Below are 19,094 nucleotides of genomic sequence, written 5' to 3' on the forward strand. Positions count from 1 at the left end.
ATCAATAATTCAGCTGTTAAGAGTTTAGCAAGTTAGAAAAAGTTAAAGGATCATTTTTTATTTTGTTTAGAGTAAAACTATCCGAATTTTGATTTCAAACGTGTTTAGTGGACAAAAGTTGGAGGACATTTCCATGATGGTGGGAGCTTTATTCATGCCCCTCTTCTTTATTCATGCCCCTTTTCCCTGCCCAGTTTTCTCCTTCCTTACTGTCACATGTTGCATGACTAGTGTGTGGCATGAGGCATGTAAAGAATTCAGACATCTGTGTGCATGAAAATGCGTACCGCATACCAATTACAAATCAGACTGCAGCAGAGAAAACTGCTCAACACATAAATGTGAAAGCAGAGTGTAACTTCTACATCTGTCGCCCAGTCTGGTGTCTACTGCAATATGTTAATTTAGTTTGGGTTTGGAAGTGTAATGTAAAAAGTTACCAGAAAGAGCTGAACAAAATACTCCAAGAACCTCGAAATGAATGAGATTAATTGTCACACACTATTTGGAAAGGTCTAAAGAGATCTCAGTCCTTACGTTTCTTGGTTCTCTTCTCCCCCCTACTGGAGAGTTTGATGAATTACAGCAGCTTGTTGTGCCTCTGCCAAGGTTGTTACTGTGTAGTTTAAAGCCTGCAGCACAGCACTCAGACTGAGAACAAACACTATGTGCAGATATCAAAAATTAAAAGTGTTTTCTTTTCTGTGCTTTTGGGGGAGTTTGACGAAGAGAAGAAAGTAGAATGTGTGTTAGAGCATTCAGGCAATCTCAGAAATTCATATATCAGGTATGTTGCGATACTTGATCTTATGTGGGAGTTATCATAATGCAATCACCACACAGCTACTGGTTTAAGATAAAATAAAAAAAATTAAAAGTGGAATCAAACTTAAAACAGGATTGGATCCAGGTCTTTGCAGTATTATCTGAAACTAGAGCTGGGAATGCAATGTAAAGGTCCATTGTGGAGGAACGTGCTTTAGCTAAATACTAAGTTAAGCAGGCTAACATGCAGTTTAGCAGGTAGTGTTTATGAGCACTACATTGAGGTTTTGGACAAATATTTAACTTTATCACTGAGTCAACAATGGTGATTTTTTCTTTAGTTAAATGTAATGCATTGCATTTTGGGATTGTTTGAAAAAAGTAGAAAAATGCAATGGACCCTTTTGAGGGCACTATATAGTGCACGAACACTTACATTTTAAAACTTAAATAAAATGGTGCAAAAGATAATAAATAGAAAGTGATCTCATACAACATTTAATCTTATTTTAGTGTGGTAGTGTGCTAACATTCCTATCAGCCTCAGGAGATATATGAAATAATAAAGGAAAAACTCTGGATTAATTCACAGATCTCATTGTTTTTGCAGTTTTCATTGGAACTACTTTTTTTTACAGAATAAATAGTCCCTATGAAAACTGCTGACAGTTTGCTCTGTAGAGTACCAGGGACACATTCTTATGATGCATAACTATTTAAATTCATGCACTGTAAAATGTTAGATTTTCTGTGTTAAAGGGATTTCTATCCACTGCCACTGGAGGGCAGTGTACATCTTTACAAGCCCATCTGCCCCCTCTCTCTCTCTCTCTCTCTCTCTCTCTCTCTCTCTCTCTCTCTCTCTCTCTCTGTTTCTCTGTCACTCCCCATGAAGATCTCCTTTTTTTGATCATATTAAGCTTTGCACACACACACACACACACACACACACACACACACACACACACACACACACACACACACACACACACACACACACACACACACTCACTCACTCACTCACTCACTCACTCTATAGGCTACTTTCTGGAACAATCTTCCCGCAGATAGCTCCCAAATACAAACCAGCAGTGAGGGGTAAAACAAAGACACTGTACACAACTTCAAACCATAACCACACAGGCCACTTCGGTCAGGTGCAGTAATGATCTATCAAAATTTGATATGTTTTTTGTGGTGATCACAGGCCATACTCAGTGTGACTGTCGGTGCATTTTCAATTTCTTTCAAGCCACAAGATGCACCTCAGTCATTTTAATTCACACCAGGCACACAGAGTCCTGAGCAAGGAGGATTTTCAGAAGCTGCGCCGCTGAGACGTTCTCCAGCAGTGATGTTAATAGAGACTGATGGTACTGGGATGTTTAGTTCCTCGTCTCCCCTTTAATTGCCTTTCTCAGATGTCAGAGTGGCATCTTTATGAGCGATTATTATCAAGACCAAAGCAACTGGCAAGTCAGCATCAGATTTTATCACTGCGAGTACGGCGCAGACTTTAACAGCTAATCCCTGTCTTGGTACAGAACGTTTCATTTCACTGCGATTTGCTGTGTTTCTGGACTAGACGGGATGTTCTGAACTGGACGAATTTGTCAACTTTTGTCATGGTTTCATGCGTCAAACTTTGCCGCTTTGCAGACAATTGCAAACGGAAAGCAGAGTTTAAAAAAGTAAGATATTTATTTAGCTGTAAGTGTGTTTATTTCATTTAACATGGGCAGGTTGCGTGAGAGCACATTCATATTTACAGGAACAGCCTCGGGGAGAAGATGGAGGGAGGGTCAAACACACACACACACACACACACACACACACACACACACACACACACACACACACACACACACACACACATACGCACCTGTATTCACACCTGGGAGCTGCCCAGTACAACCACAGTCTCACACTGTTAGTCTGTTAGTCCCAGTGTTTTTTATTCCCACTCTTTACCCAAGTGTTTGAACAAGTTCACCTTTCTGACCACGAGGCGACTGCTGCATCAAGACTTTAGTCAAACTTATCCAGAGAGAAGAGAGGCTGTAGTAATGCACACTATATGATATTTGTAGTTAATATGATAAACCATAGAAAAAAATGGATACGGTGCAGTAAATTGTTATCGTATCCGCCTCTTTTGGTGGCTTGTGGGAACTGCAACAACGCTGACAGAATCGGTCTACTCTACATAAAGCTGGAATTATGCTTCTTCTAAGATACACAGAATGCACACCAGACTCTGATTTTCTGGGTACTTTTGGGTGTTTCCATGTAGGAAAATATGAAGAGTTCCAGGAAGTTATGATAGTCTCAGAAAAGTATGCAAGCCTCATTTAACAACAACTGTCTTAATGTAGCAAACCCCACCCATCTGCTAGTCAAAGTAGATAAAAACAAACATGTCGAATCTGTTTTCACCCAGGGCTGGTGGAGAACAGCCCCGTCACGGTCTCAGTTTGTGGCCAGTTAGAGTCTTAGGACAATCCAATAAGCCTCCTATAAAAGTCACCCATGAAAACGGGCGACATGGCAACGCTGTAGGCCTCCAACCACAACTTGACTGCTGCAGAGGGAAACGCTGCAAACCCGCAATCATAAAAGTCGAGCTTCTCATATAATGTGACAGACTGAATGTAAACAAAACAAACATGAAACGTGTTTTCATCAAAAGAGCACTGGCTCAGAGTGTTTTTGCCTTTATTGCGAAAGAAAAAAAATGTCGGGAATTAGAAAACTGGAGTAGTGCAGTCAGAGCTGTGTGATTAAGATTTGGAAGTTTGCTCCAAACACAAATTAAGTGATATTAGGCTAATTCAATTTACCGCAGGTAGATTTCCATGAATAACTGTAGAATTCAATGTCAAGGGTCCGGTCGTTTAAATTTGCCAGTAAAACATGGTTTTCGCACCAAATTTGCACCTGTATTAGCTGATTGGCACCTGCCTATTCATGTTTCATTCATCAGCTGCTTGGCTACCTGCTGACAAGTATCGTCCAATCATATTCATGCAGGTGTACAATGTTGCCATTGCAACCTGACACTCCTAACTAACTACTACTAAATACTGCTGTAAATAAGCAATTTCTCAAAAGTAAATGAATTGTGTGTGTGTTTATACAGTACATTTCCATGTGTGTGTGTGTGTGTGTGTGTGTGTGTGTGCTGTCAGGGGGTCATGTGAGCCCATCTGATTGTTTTGGGCTCACAGGCTCAAACAGCTGTAGATTGTTAGGGTCAGCGTTGCATTATAGCAGAGCCATGGGAGGAGATAGTGGGGGGAGGCGAGGGGTGGTTAGGATGCCGACAGTGTGAGTGTATGTGGGTTGGTGGGGTCTCATAAACCCAGTACTTGGCCTCCATTCAGCAGAGCACCAATAAAAACAATAGCTGCTGCCTAATCATACCCTCGTGGTGCTCAGCATTGACACAAACTCTTACCTCTTTGGTCCATTATCACCTTGGTCTCTGCTGCATTCCTGCCATGCCTGATGAATCTTCTCCGTGGGGAATACACTAAACATCAATAAAAAGGCTTTTACGCGATTCGTCTGTGTCTAGTTGCTGGGATATGGTTAATCTCATACAAATAAACTGCCAAAACACAATTTTTTTTATTCAATCTTTTACACAAACAGATATAGCTTAACCAGACGGGGTGGGGATCAGCTTAAAAGTTACAGGCGTTTGTCAAAACAGGAATATTTCTGAATGTATCTTTAATTTGTTCAGTGTCTAACTGAAGGTTTTTTTGCAGTTAGATAATGAGAAGATGAAGCCTGTGTCTGCAGCTGTTTGGGTGCTCATTATGTTTCAAGACCCAGAAAAGTTAAGTTAACCGAACCAGCTTGGAACAAAGATAGAGGTCGCTTCGCCTCTGTTGCTGAAGGGTGTTTATAGGGAGGAGAGGACCAGCAAATGTTTTGATTTAAGGTCAGAAACAATGTGATGTTCTGTTCTCTAAAGCGGCCAACTGGGTCAGATCGGCTTGTCCTGTTCATTTTCTACATCCCTTGAAGGAACTCTTGATGCAGATTGAAAGCGATAAAGTTGAACCAGTCTACAGTTACAGATCAGCTCAGGCAGTTTAATTGGTGTGAACAGTACACCCAACCTTTCCCTCTCCTCCTTCCTGTCTGTCTGTTCATTATTCTTTGCATGGCTGTCTTTTTGTCTTATTAGGCCCTTACTGGAGACGGTATGATCCATTAACACATGAGACATCAAAGGATTTAAGAGACATGCTTTTTTTTCTTTTTTACTGCTGTAGATGTGTTCTATCCTTCTCCTTGAAGCAATGCTGTCTCCTAAAAAATTCCGTTACCATACAACTAAAATGTATTTTATCGCATATTTTATTTTTTTTAACACATCCTCGTACCAACAACGTACACGTTGTAAAATGGACGCAGTTTTAAACACGTGGTTAACGTTGTGAATTGAGACAAAACTACTTGGTTAGGTTTAGAAAAAGGTTGTGGTTTGGGTTAAAATAAGTAGCCTACGTTTTTATGTAACTTAAATTACGTACAGTACAGGCCAAAAGTTTGGACACACCTTGTCATTCAGTGTGTTTCTTTATTTTCATGACTATTAACATTGTAGATTCTCACTGAAGGCATCAAAACTATGAATGAACACATGTGGAATTATGTATTTAACAAAAAAGTGTGAAATAACTGAAAACATGTCTTATGTTTTAGATTCCTCAAAGTAGCCACCCTTTGCTTTTTTTGATAACTCTGCAAACCCTTGGTGTTCTCTCAATGAGCTTCATGAGGTAGTCACCTGAAATGGTTTTCACTTCACAGGTGTGCTTTGTCAGGGTTAATTAGTGGAAGTTTTTCCCTTATTAATAAAAAAGGATGGCTACTTTGAAGATTCTAAAATATAAGACATGTTTTCAGTTATTTCACACTTTTTTGTTAAGTACATAATTCCATATGTGTTCATTCATAGTTTTGATGCCTTCAGTGAGAATCTACAATGTAAATAGTCATGAAAATAAAAAGGAAACGGATTTGAATGAGAAGGTGTGTCCAAACTTTTGGCCTGTACTGTACATAAGACAAGTATGTTACGTAGATGAGACCTCAGTTAGGTACATTACGCAAGTTAATTGATGTACATAAGTTAAAGTAAGTCAACAGTGACTTTCGTTTTCCCATGGGACCCGAACAGCGGTCTCCTGGGTGGAAGTCCTGTGTTTATTTGACCCATCCATCCACCCCAACCTCCTTCCTATGCAGACTTTGAATGCAAACTTTTTTTTTTAAGATTATTTTTGGGCTTTTCCGCCTTTAATGGACAGGACAGGTGAGAGAGGGGGAAGACATGCAGGAAATCATCACAGGTCGGAGTTGAACCCTGGACCTCTGCGTCGAGGCATGAACCTCCTAAATATATGTGCGCCTGCTCTACCCACTGAGCCAACCCGGCCACTTTTAGTGCAAACTTTGATTAGAAACGGATTTACGACTCGTCAAAAACAAATGTAACCCGGGACAAAATACGTTTCCTTCGAAATGTGATTGAGAATGCAGTGTAGTTGTATGGAAACCTCATTTTTAGGTGACAGGGCTGTTTAAAGATTTTAAGTTTCTCTCATCCTATTCAGTACTTTCTTTCTGTCATGACCAATTGTTCTTGGTCGCTCCAACAATTTGACAACCATGACATTTTTGTGGATATTATTGAACTCCAGATCCCTAATCTTATTATGACCCCTGTGACCATTCCATGAAATTGGGAGATTGCCATGAAATTCAGTGAGCATATTAATGCTGCCTCATGGCGTTTCCACTATAGCGTTACCCTCAGGACAAACCAAGTCTCATTGCAAGGCGTGAAGAATTGTAGGATTGGTTTATGTACCGTTTATCTATTAAATTCTCCCTTTTAGAACTTAAATCATAGAAAATGAAAGGCCTGAGTTAGCAATTTTTGTCCATCAGATCTGTAAAATCCATACAACTTGACTTGTTTTTTTTCATTTATCTTCCTATGGACTTACAAAACATCCGTCACATTGCTCTCCAGCACAAAGAAATGATGGTTTTGTTGGCACAAAACCAGAGGAGGTGGAAAAAGAACTCATGCAGTGTCACCAGAGTTGAGTGTTTATGGAGGATTTGGCCTTACTTTGGAGAAACGCTGGCACTACCAATACCACTAGCATGAAAAAGCCTACCAATCTCATCTGTTTATGGAAACTTCACCAAGGTATTACAGTCAATTTGACAATGATATAGTGCTGTTTAAAAATGCTACATGTTGCACTTTTAACTGAGGTTTGGTCCAAGTTTGTTATAGCAACCGTAACTCCAAGAATGATTCACAGTAGTAGTAGCAGCAGCACTAATGCCTCGCTGTACACCCTCCATGGAAAGTTCTCATTGGGAATTTCCAGTCAGGACCGGGTGGCTTGACTACAAACTTGGCGCATGGCCGCCTAGTGTGTTTTTTTGCTCCTTTCTGTAGTCGTGCCCACATAACTGACCTACAAATGTGTGTGAAATTTACACATGCAGTGACTGTGACCTACTGAAAGAGATGGAAATGTGTGCCTTGCCATGATAAAGGATATTCTAGATTACAGGTTTGACACAAGACTGTGGGTGTTACTTAATCAACCATGACAGGTAGCATGTGTGGTCTTAGGTCTTGGATTAGTCAATAAGTACAACCACCAAAGAACGATTCTTTACCACACGTTTAACATTAATGTTCATGCTTTATTAATGAAGTCAGTATTCTCCTTCCTGTTCACATCTTAGTCTTTAATTCTAGCAAACCACAAGTATCCGATATGTATCAACAGAATATATTTTACAGGAACAGCCTGGGGGAGAAGATGGAGGGAGGGTCACACACACACACACACACACACACACACACACACACACACACACACACACACACAGACACACACATTCTCTCACACACACACACAGGTACCTGTATTCACACCTGGGAGCTGCCCAGTACGAGCACAGTCTCACACTGTTAGTCTGTTAGTCCCAGTGTTTTTTATTCCCACTCTTTACCCAAGTGTTTGAACAAGTTCACCTTTCTGACCACGAGGCGACTGCTGCATCAAGACTTTAGTCAAACTTATCCAGAGAGAAGTAAGGCTGTAGTAATGCACACTATATGAACGATTCTTTACCACACGTTTAACATTAATGTTCATGCTTTATTAATGAAGTCAGTATTCTCCTTCCTGTTCACATCTTAGTCTTTAATTCTAGCAAACCACAAGTATCTGATATGTATCAAGAGAATATATTTTTTTTTAATCACAACAGATACACAACTAATTGGAAACAGATAAGGGTGTTTACATGCCCATATCCCAACTCTGATCACTAAATCCCAGCAAATCAAGGAGCTCTACGAGGTCCTGTAAATGGGACAAAGCCTATACTCTCCCGCATGATATCAAAAAATTCCCATAATTCAAACGCACTCACTGACTTACAGAAGAACAGTGGCGTCCTCAGTGAACGGTTGGTTTTGGGAAACCTAGGTTTGGGCTTCTGTCAGCAGGGATCACCTATTTCAGTTTGGCGTCTTTTTGGAGAGGAAGACGGGAGTGACTTTCCACTCCGAAATGAGCGCTAGCGAGGCGGTACGCTCCTGCTGTGCGACAACGTCAGTCCGACCAAAGTCAACAAGGCCCGCAGCGTGAGTGTAACTAAAGGAAGGACGGGGGGCCGGGGCGGTGGACAACTGTGACTCCTGTGTGACCACACAATGCCCAGAATAGAACATCATAAGCATAATGGCTTCATTCAGTTATTCTCACACACACTTCCACAGGCTTTTACTTTGTTTTGACCTGGTCCGAGCGCCAGATTCTTCTAGAAAAGTTTCCTAAAGTGACTTTTGATTGTTGAAACTTCTCTGGCACTCACTGTGTTCTGTGAGGAAAAGTTCACCCATCTAACCACAACAAAAAAAACCCTATAAGCACACACACACACACACACACACACACACACACACACACACACACACACACACACACACACACACACACACACACACACACACACACACACACACACAGGTACTCCAGTAATTCCTATGAGGCCAGATATTTGCACACAGAGCAGGCTGGTTTTTATGTGACAGGCAGAATAACTTTCTCCTAGTGGAGAAATAGATTCATCACAGCTTGGCACAGCTTAGGCTGCAGCAAACCCGGTGTGCATGCTTGCATGTGCATGTGTGTTTGTATGCTTATGTCCAATGATGATGTATCGTTCGCCTTTCTCAAAGCATATGGCAAGTCACCGCAACTAGGCCAACATCCCATTCAGAGCCCCTGTGTATTGCCTGAGGGAAAAGCTGTGCGTCAGTTGTAAAGCCTGCAAGAAGACGAGTTCACCCAAAATTGCCCACATTGATCATTTTCAGGCGTATTTGCATTCCTGCGATGCGCGAGGGTTTTGTCAGGCAGCGATTTGCCCGTTTTGGGAGATCTCGATGAATTCCTCTCAACTGCTTCTCCTCTTCTTGTTTTTGCTCTTTTTTTTCCAGCTCATTTCGCACACTGACAGGCTGCCCTGTGCTTCAGCTGAGAGGGTGAGCGAGTGTGGCGGGACAGCGGTTGAGCTTTTTAGTGTGTGTGTGTGTGTGTGTGTGTGTGTGTGTACTTCTCTACGCTCATGTATTAGTTCATGCATTTAAGTGTCTAGTTAGCAGCGCATGCTTAAACGTCTGTCTACGCAAGCAAGCATTTCTACATATGTGTGTCTAGATGAGGCTAAAATGTGACTGTGTGTGTGTGTGTGTGTGTGTGTGTGTGTGTGTGTGTGTGTGTGTGTGTGTGTGTGTGTGTGTCAAATATAACCTCCAAACCTGAGACAATTCCAAAAATCTACATTTTAAGACTTATATATTTAACTTATTTATTTCAAAATGTTGTCTGTCCTCTCTATAGGCTTTTAAAAACTGGTCTAAAATAAGAAAATGACTAATTGATTGTACTCAACTCGTGATGGGGGGTTGCTTGCTTTGTATTAAGGGGTTTAGAATAAATGTGATTAAATATGGACTTCTGCACCCACAGTGCAAAATTAAGAATCAGCTAGTCAAACAATGCCACAGTTTTCCTATATACTGTACCTGATGGCTGTGTGAAGTGTGTGTGTACACTGCAGATGAACACTGATGGAGCTGTATAGGTAGAAGAAGAGAGTAGGGAAGGAGGAAAGGCTAGTGGGTGTGTTTATTCACCCCTGTTCCGCTGGGAGGGCTCCTCGCTTTTACTCAAAATCTGTTCACGTTTTGCAGAATTGAAAAAAGGAGGTCACGGGCCATAACAAGGCCGCGGTACAAAAACAATTGTACATCACTGAGGTAGGCATTTTCTTCACAGTGGAAATGTCTTCTGTATGTATGGATGTGTAAGGGGATTTACTGTGTGTCTGTGAGTGTGTGGGAGACTATATGTGAGTGCACGTGCTCACATCTTAACCACTACCAGACTAGTCCCAGATGTGGATCAGTGTGAAGCAGCTGGACAGTTTTCTAGGGCTTCAGAGGTGGCCAGGACCACGTCTGCGCAAACAAAAACTACAGTGCCCGATATTCTCAAGCGTCCTAATGCACGTGACTGGGCCTGAGCTACACAAACATACAATATGTATGAAAACACACATAACCCCTTTATTGTTTTTGGTTTAAAACTTGGAGTATGATTGACTTATGAGCTAACTAGCCTCTTAGACTGCTCAAATTTCACAATAATCGGGCAGCCAGTTAAAGTTCAGACTTAAAATGTCAACAGATTATTTTGAATTCCAAAAAATGAACATGCCCTAATTTTTTGAGCTCCAGTTAAACAGTTGCAATAAAAGAAAAATGAGGAAGGGCCAAATATAATAACATAAGCATTGTTAGAGTTTTATGCAGTGAACAATGTTTGAAATCCGATTTGGTGCTTGGATTGAACAGTAAAACAGAATTAGGTCATATTAGGCCTGCTAGCAATTCAAGACCTCTAAATGTTTTTGCACTTACAGCAATCTCACTCACACCTGTTATTAATAACATCTACAACAGGCAAACCAAACGTCAATTGAAAACAAGACTTACTGTACTGATAATCTAATATGTCTTGTGTGCTAAACCATGTGCTGTTGTGAAAGTGAAACATGCTTTTCCATTATGAATCCCTTTGGTTCAGTATGACTCAATGATATTTGACTAGTGTGTTTCTGTGGAACATTATTATTTTTTTTATTAAAGATGATACAAGTCCAAGCAAAATATGATTAAAAAAAAGGCCCCATGAGGAGGCCCAGATGCTGACATCAACTGGTTCTGCTGTTGCTATTGCTACACGTCCTCTTAAATAAATACAGTGTTTTTGAGTATCTCACCACCTGTAGGCTTGAAACGTGGCTCTGAAACATCGGACAGCGGTGTTGTACAGCTTGGGTTCTCAACAGTTACAACGTATTCTGATGGAGACCCAGTTTCACGTTGAAAATGTGTCAAAACGGCCACGAAAACATTCATCAATCAGTCATAGGCTACAGCATAGAAGTCTAGGTACAAGTCGAAATGGCCCAGTGGAAAACGTACCCGAAACTGATGTGCACTTATTGCTTTCTTCTTTTTTTTTTTAAAGAGACCTAATCAGAAAGGGACACAAGTACAGTCCGAAGTATGCTGCGTTTACACGTGGCCGGCTGTTTTCATAAACGGACATTTCAACATCGTGCACAGCTGTCAGTTTTCAGAAAAGTGTTCATTTACACGTACCAGTGTATATATATAAATATGCCATCAATGCTGTTAAGAGCATGCCAAACCTGTAGGTGGCAGTGTAACGAGAAGCTAAAGCCCACGTTAGCCAATCAGAATCCCGAAAATAGCAACAACAGCAACGAATCACTTCCTCGCTCTTCTCTTCCTCACTTCCTTGGCTGCCTAAACCTCCGTTTGTCTCAGTTTACACGCAAACGTGCAAACAAAGTTTTCCAAAATCTCCACTCTGGCCGGAGTTTTTAGAAAGAATCGTTTTCAGAGGCGAATTCTCCGTTTGCGTGTAAACGAAGGGCACAAACGAAGGGAAATGTCTCCGTTTTTCAAAATAACCATGTACCTGTAAACGGGGTAGTAATCTGAATACACCTGAGCAAAAACACTCCAAATCCGGTAGACAGATCCATAGAGAGAGAGAGAGAGAGAGAGAGAGAGAGAGAGAGAGAGAGAGAGAGAGAGAACACCAGCACTGGCAGCAGCACCACCTAACAAGCCGCTGATTAACATCAGCTGTGGATGAAAAAAGAGAGATCTACTGTATGTATCCCGCTATTCCCTGGCATCCTGTTTGTATTTTTGACTTTGAACGTTGTCAGTTTAGCCTCACGTTGAGAGACTGGTTGTTTCCACTGATGCAAAGCTGTTGATTTCTGCAACAAGGCCAAAAAAAATCATCAATTCTACAAAAGCGTGTAACTACCACTGATTTAAATGAATTGTGTCATTTGATAATTCGGAGCAGAGCTAGTCATTTAGGCTGCTTTAAAACCAGTGTAGTAACTGTTGCCATTATGACCAAGTCTGCAGAGTCAGCGCTGCTCTGCTGTCTGCTTCTGGTTATCTGACACTGTGTAGCTCTGCTGTTTATATAGCAACATTAATCATATAAATTCAGGGGATTTTCATAGGCTTTTATCTAGATGTGTGCGTCTGTAGCCATGCCCATGTGGATACCTTTGGTCAGAGTGATGAGCTCAGCACAGAGCGGCAGCTCATAAACATGCAGGAGCCACGGGGCCATGACCACTGCAAACACACGTGCGCCAAATCGACCATTGTAGCCCCCCCTTTTCTCTCTCTCGATCAACACATATGCACACGTGGACAGACAGCTGAGGCCGTTTTGCTCCGTTTGACGTTTGCTAATGAAACGTGACGCCGATGCACGGCTTTACGTGGATATTTCTCCTCTTGCAATCAGGTAAACACTGTTAAAACAAGAGCAGGCGATCTTGACATATCCATTAGAGCGAGGAGGAAGGCGAGGTTATGAAACACATCTGTTGATAAAATATACAACTGAGATGTTTGGCAGACTGAACGTTTTGTCTTCAGGCTGGTAAATCTAATGTTAAACACACACTAAGACAATACTAGAAGGTGACAATGAGACAGTGTACAAAAGCTCCTTTTATTGATGAGTAAAGTCAGACAAAGTCGATCAGAATGAAGAACAGCTGGATTTGTGTTCTGAATATGTCCGCATGTGCGTATACACACTGCAGTACACTCGAGGACTCATCTGAACTGGACGAACTCTCCAAATATTTAGTGGACGTTGAAATCACTGTGGTTGGTTCTGACTTTGAGAAGTGGTTGTTTTACAGTTAGTGGTTTGGTTGAGGGTTCGGGTTCGAGTGTGGGTTTGGGGTTTGGGAGTGGATGCTGTCATGGGAAGGTGCCTCACATAGGATACAGCACAAGTGCGTGCGCAGGTGTATGCATGTAGAACTAGTGGATGGATTTCCATTACATTTGGCATGGACTTTCTCGGTCCCCAGAGGATGAATCCTGCAGAATTTGGTAATCCTGCATACCTTATCTAAACTGTGAAAGAGTTGAGGAAAGTGGTGTGTAGTCCTCGGGGGGGGGGGGACTATCTTTCAATGTATTTTGTTTCGGGGGAATAACGAGAGCGCTTGTGTAAAATCTAATAGATGCAAACTCCTTATCTGATCATTTCATTTAGTGCTCATGTAGACACTTTGGTGGGAGTCATTGATGGAATTGATTAGAAGAAATTGCTCCATGTAATTGCAGCCAGAGTGTAAGGAAAGTTCTGCATGCGGTTGCCAAGTGCAGAATAAGTTTACATTCTTTCCTGAAACATTGTTATGTTCGCTGGAGAAGGTCCTGATGAAGAAAAACTTCTTTGTGAGAAGATTACAAGCATAATATTTTCAAAATCTGTACTTGATCTGGTGCGCACTAATGGTCTGTTGTGTTTATGACTGAGCAGCTGTCAATCATCAGGGGCTTGAAAATTAAATTAAATGAGGCTGTGGGGGCATTTTCAGGAAATGTAGTACATACATTTAATAGTAAACTGTATAGAAGACTGCAACAAAAAGCTAACTTAGGACTTTTTTTGTGAAAAGAATATCACAAACGTAGGCTCCAAAATGATGATTTTGTTCAAATGTGTAGTTTTCCCAGGTATACAAACTGTGTTTGAGTACACGTCCTGTACAAGTTGAGCATCACAGTGTTATTGATTGTGCTTGGAACTACTGCCTTTGCACTTGCACATGCCTTGTTTATGTACACTGTGCTCAGGGACTCCTCACCATCCATCCCAAAAGCTAAAACTATAACAAATAAATAAAACATAATTAAAGTAAAAAGGCGACGGAGACAAGAGGCCCTGAACTCAGACAGGGTGTCTGACGCACACACTCTCTCTCACTCACACACACACACACACACACACACACACACACACACACACACACACATACACTGTCTCAAATTCCATCCCACTGCCCTCGTTTGGCCCACATCGCCTCATGGGACTCCCACCTCTCTGTGACCTATGGTCACAGCTCATTTGCAGAGGCCATCTTTGTTTCCCACTCTCCCACTTTGTTTCGTTGTGCTGGGAGTCACAGGTCCCCCCATACATCACACTCTGACTGGAGGCAAGTTGGTTGTTTCATCATGTAAGCGGTTATTTACCATTAAAAAGAATTGTAATCGATTCTGAAAAAAAAATGATGCTAAATATTATTTGTCCCAGGTTGGCCTCCCACACAGGATTACTGTAGAATACCACAGTGTCAGCACACTGCCATTTCAGTGGGAGTCTGGTGGTTACAACAAATAAAATAAAAACAAATCTTTCTCCTTCCCCGCAGTAAAGGTCTCTCTTGAGGAGTGATTCAGTTGCACGTAGGAGGTTTGGAAATGATTTGCCTTTTTAAAATCTGTCAGAGACTTGAAACGCGCTAATCCGTTTCTACCAGGGCAGAAAGCCAAAGACAGACAAAAATGACAAGTGGAAGACATATAGGTTTTAACAAAACATCACTCTTATCCCACTCAGTCTTTTGTTTGCGAACGCATCAGGTGGAAAGGTGAGCCGACGTTTTCCAGAAGCCGCACAGGCAGATTCGTTGATACAAGTGTCTCCTGGTGACTCATTGTGGAGACTCCTCACCTGTCTGCCCACTCACGCACAAAACACACACACACACACATATACAAGCACAGTAGGGTACACACACATCCAAGGCTTGACCCCGCACATTTTCCTATGCCAGTCAGCTAGGTAAAGTGAAGCTGTCACAGCCTGGATGAGCGCAGAGGCCGTTAGCACCGTGGGTCACTGTCGGGGAAAGGCCGTCTGCAAAGCCAATTAGCCTCTCAGCGCACCATAAAAACAGACCGAGCCTGCAGCTCGGGGGAAAGCTTTCCTGGCTCAGACTCCACTTGGAGGATTTTTTCCAATACGACAATTTGGAGCGATGGCTGGTTTTAAAAAAAAAAAAAAAAAAAAAATGAAACCCAATCTCCCCACTCCCAAAATATTTGCACTGCAGAGAAAAACAAAAGTGAACTGATTGCTGTTTGAATCCATTTTTGGTGACACACTTCTCTGAGGAGACCAGAGGGAAATGTGGAGCAGACACATAATCTGTCTTTGACAGGAAAATTACCCAATGAAGTCTTAATGTTTATACACTGTATACCAGCGGGGGAGATGCTGAAGCGCTTGGTGGAGAGGCAGAGGGGCTCACCAAAAACCAAATGGCTGCAGGCGAGCTCCCAAACAAACACCTGTCAAATGGAAAAGTAAACAATAAAATGTATTTTCCGATGATGAATGACACAGTGCAGGTAACTTGTGGCTCGGAGTGGCTTTTCTTGAATGCTTTATTTAACCAGGACAACTCTATGCACTAATGCCACATTGAGACACCTTAATTGTTGATTTTGGAAATAGTAGTTTGACAAAAAAAGGAATGATGTCATTGGGGTTATCTTGGCTTGGTCTTAGTGGCTTAAAAAGTATAACAGAAGGTTTACGTTAAAGACATGGACATTTACCAGGCCGAGAGATGCTGTTAGTTGCATTATGGGAACTGCAGGAAACAAGGTTTTGGGAATAAAAGTCCAGATAGTATATGGCAGTGGTGTTGTGATTTTTGCTTTCTTTTTTGTTATCTGTGTTGTGAGTTCCCCAACTTTATGCAGAGGAAATACTAAATCACTGCAAGACTCTTTTAATGTTTTTTTCAAATCTGAAAATGTCAAAAGGGGGCACTTGAGCAGGCCTTGTGCTGCGACATTAGCCAAAATATCCTGTTTGTGTCCCCTGTCGATCATCTGGTGTGATTGAATATTCTTCCTTTATACACTGTAAAAACAAAACTTGTTGTGACAACATGCAGCGTATGAGCACTCCCATCCAGGGTTTTTCTTGGACCACTTTCCCTGCAACGATACATTATGATTATGTCCTCTGTGATTGCAGCGTAGAAAGGTAACGGTGGATCAATGCACAAACACACTGTGGCCTTCTTCAGTCCAGTCGCTGTAGCTGATCAAAGTTAAAAACCAGAACAGTTCCCAAAGCGGCGGAGCATCTACAGAATGGCACACTCTACTGATACAAAGACGACAAAGAGAAAACAAACACAGTAACATGAGGTTGCCTGGGAGTTTTTCCCACACACACACACACACACACACACACACACACACACACACACACACACTGAGTACAGATATGCCACCTATAGTACTCACTCCCTCTCCCACACATAAAGGCTTTGAGACACGTGGAGACCCAGTGATGTTTTGACAACATTCCCAGCGTGATTTACAGAGAATGGATCAGACTTTTGCCCTCTTTCTCTGACTTTCCTTCCCACTCTGGGTGTCAGTTCATGCCTCTGTCTTGCTACAGCTCTCTCTCTTTCTCTCACACACACACACACACACACACACACACACACAAACACACACACACACACACACACACACACACACACACACACACACACACACACACACATTCTCTCAGGTGATCCAGATCACAGTGCTTAATGTTTCACGCTTGACTTTGGCCTCAGGCCCTGGGACTATGGGACTACAGAGAGGGCAGGAGGTTTTGCCTCCACAACCTCCCCTTTTTCCCTCAACCCCCCTCATCCATCAGTTCATGTTATGATTTGTAAATGGAGAACATAAAGCAGGTGATGATAGAGCGTCTGCCATAACCCATAATGTCAGGCTTTGGATGCAAGTCAACATATAGTACATTATAGTACAATCCACTCTAGATCCTATATGTGATTTTATCCAAAGCACCACAAGCTTGCAGTTTGGAGCCTGGGTGGCCCCTGCTCCGTAATGGAACCCATCCTCCAATGATGACTGAGAGTCATTCCGACTACAATAAGAGCCATTTTTGCACCTGGTTTGTATGAACCGCTCCATAATAGATGCCATTATTGAGAATAAAATTTGCAGAGCACTTAAACGTATTTGAATTTTCCACGTCATATTTAATTCAGCATGGTTCTAACATGTTCCGTCTGTGCAAAACAGGCCTCACTTGTGGAGTCCAGTTTTTGCTCCAGAATAGATCACGGCTGAATTATCATAGACTGTTCCATAAGGATAATATAAATGTAATCAAATGCAATGAAGCAAACTAGCAACAAATATTAATGTTTGCCTTTCTGTGCTGCTGCTCTACGTGTGTGGTGCCAGTTGGCACAGTCACTCGTTAATAGTCTCCTACCTGCTCTGCTAATTGCTTAATTTGTTTCAGGTGTGTGGTGTAACTCACTTGTACTTTATTAGCTCCCAGACAACAGTTTAAAGAAGGCTGGATGTTGGTTGTTGTTGTTGTTGTCCCTTCACTGCCACCTCACTCTCCTTCTAGCTGTGTTTTGGTATCAAATCTGGCTCTTTAGCTGCTGAATGTGCCACTTCAGCCTAACCCTTCTACGTGGTCTGTAAAGAACTATCCTGGCTCTGTTTAAAGGCATGATTTAAACAAACAACATATAAAGTGTTAATTAGTGAGCTTTAGAGGTGCTGGCAGTCAGATTTTGAACATTCTTTAGACAGAGCCAGGCTAGCTGTTTCAAACTGCTTTAAGTATTTTAAGCTAAGCTAACCAGCTTCATATTTAGCGCAGACATGAGTGCTGAAAATGTTAAAATGTCAAACTATATTTGATGTAAAAAATATGAATTAGTGCAGTTTTAAATAAGTTGCTTTATCTGACAGGAGACTTTGAAATCATTCAAAGTGTGTGTGTGTGTGTGTGTGTGTGTGAGACTGAGCTGGAGCAAGAGAGAGGCATGAAACTCCCAGAGTGGGAAGAAAAGTGAGAGAAAGAGGGCAAAATGCATCTTCTTTGCAACCAGGTTTGCCCTTGAGCGATCTGTCCCACAATGGTTTGCACACAGCCAGGCCCGCCTAACACTCACACCTTAATGGGCCACCCAGGGGTGTTAAATCACCCCAGAACTTGCAAGACCCCCTGGGCCATCCGGTCCTGCACAAGAGCCCTGCTGGAGATCCATTTCCTCCTGGAGGCTCTGTCAAAATCTCTGCAACAGATCTGCCAGAGATCCCCTCTCATAGCCAGATGAAAGTCTGCTACTGGTAAATAGGCCATAAAACCACAGGAAGGAGGGCAAAAAAAAAGAGAAAGGGCCCCGGGGTTCAATGCCAAAATACAACCACCCTCCCCTCATTCTCTCCCAATGCTTCCACTGTCCACACACCCAGTGCATCCTCACTGTGAAGCGCCCCCACCCTCAGCTACAGACAAATGGGTCAGGAAGCTATTTGACGGTGGGGCACCCCTGTGGTAACCATGCTGGAGCGCAGGGTGGTGGTATAGGCAGAGGAAACAGGAAGACAAAAGGAAATCCAGATTGTTAGGTGAGCTGCGGGGTGTCAGCGAGGTGTCACCATAATTACCCTCCATCATCACCCCACCCAGGAGAACTCAGGCCTTTTGACTGAGCAATTGGATAAAGATGTGCGTGTGTGGGGTGTGTAGATTTACAGAGCCAAAAAGGAAGCTCCCGACAGCTGCTCCTCTCATCGCCTCCCTCTTTCCTTTCTCTCTGTCTCCATCGCTCTTCTTCTTCTTCTTCTTTCTTCCCCCGTCCTCTTCCTCTGTGTCAACAGTGTTGAAGCGATTCAGTGTGTGTGTGTGTGTGTGTGTGTGTGTGTGTGTGTGCTGGTGTACGTCTGTATCCTATATCATCATCATTCCCCCAGCTAC

Source organism: Perca flavescens, chromosome 24 (genome assembly GCF_004354835.1).
Source record: "Perca flavescens isolate YP-PL-M2 chromosome 24, PFLA_1.0, whole genome shotgun sequence".
Lineage (NCBI taxonomy): Eukaryota > Metazoa > Chordata > Actinopteri > Perciformes > Percidae > Perca > Perca flavescens.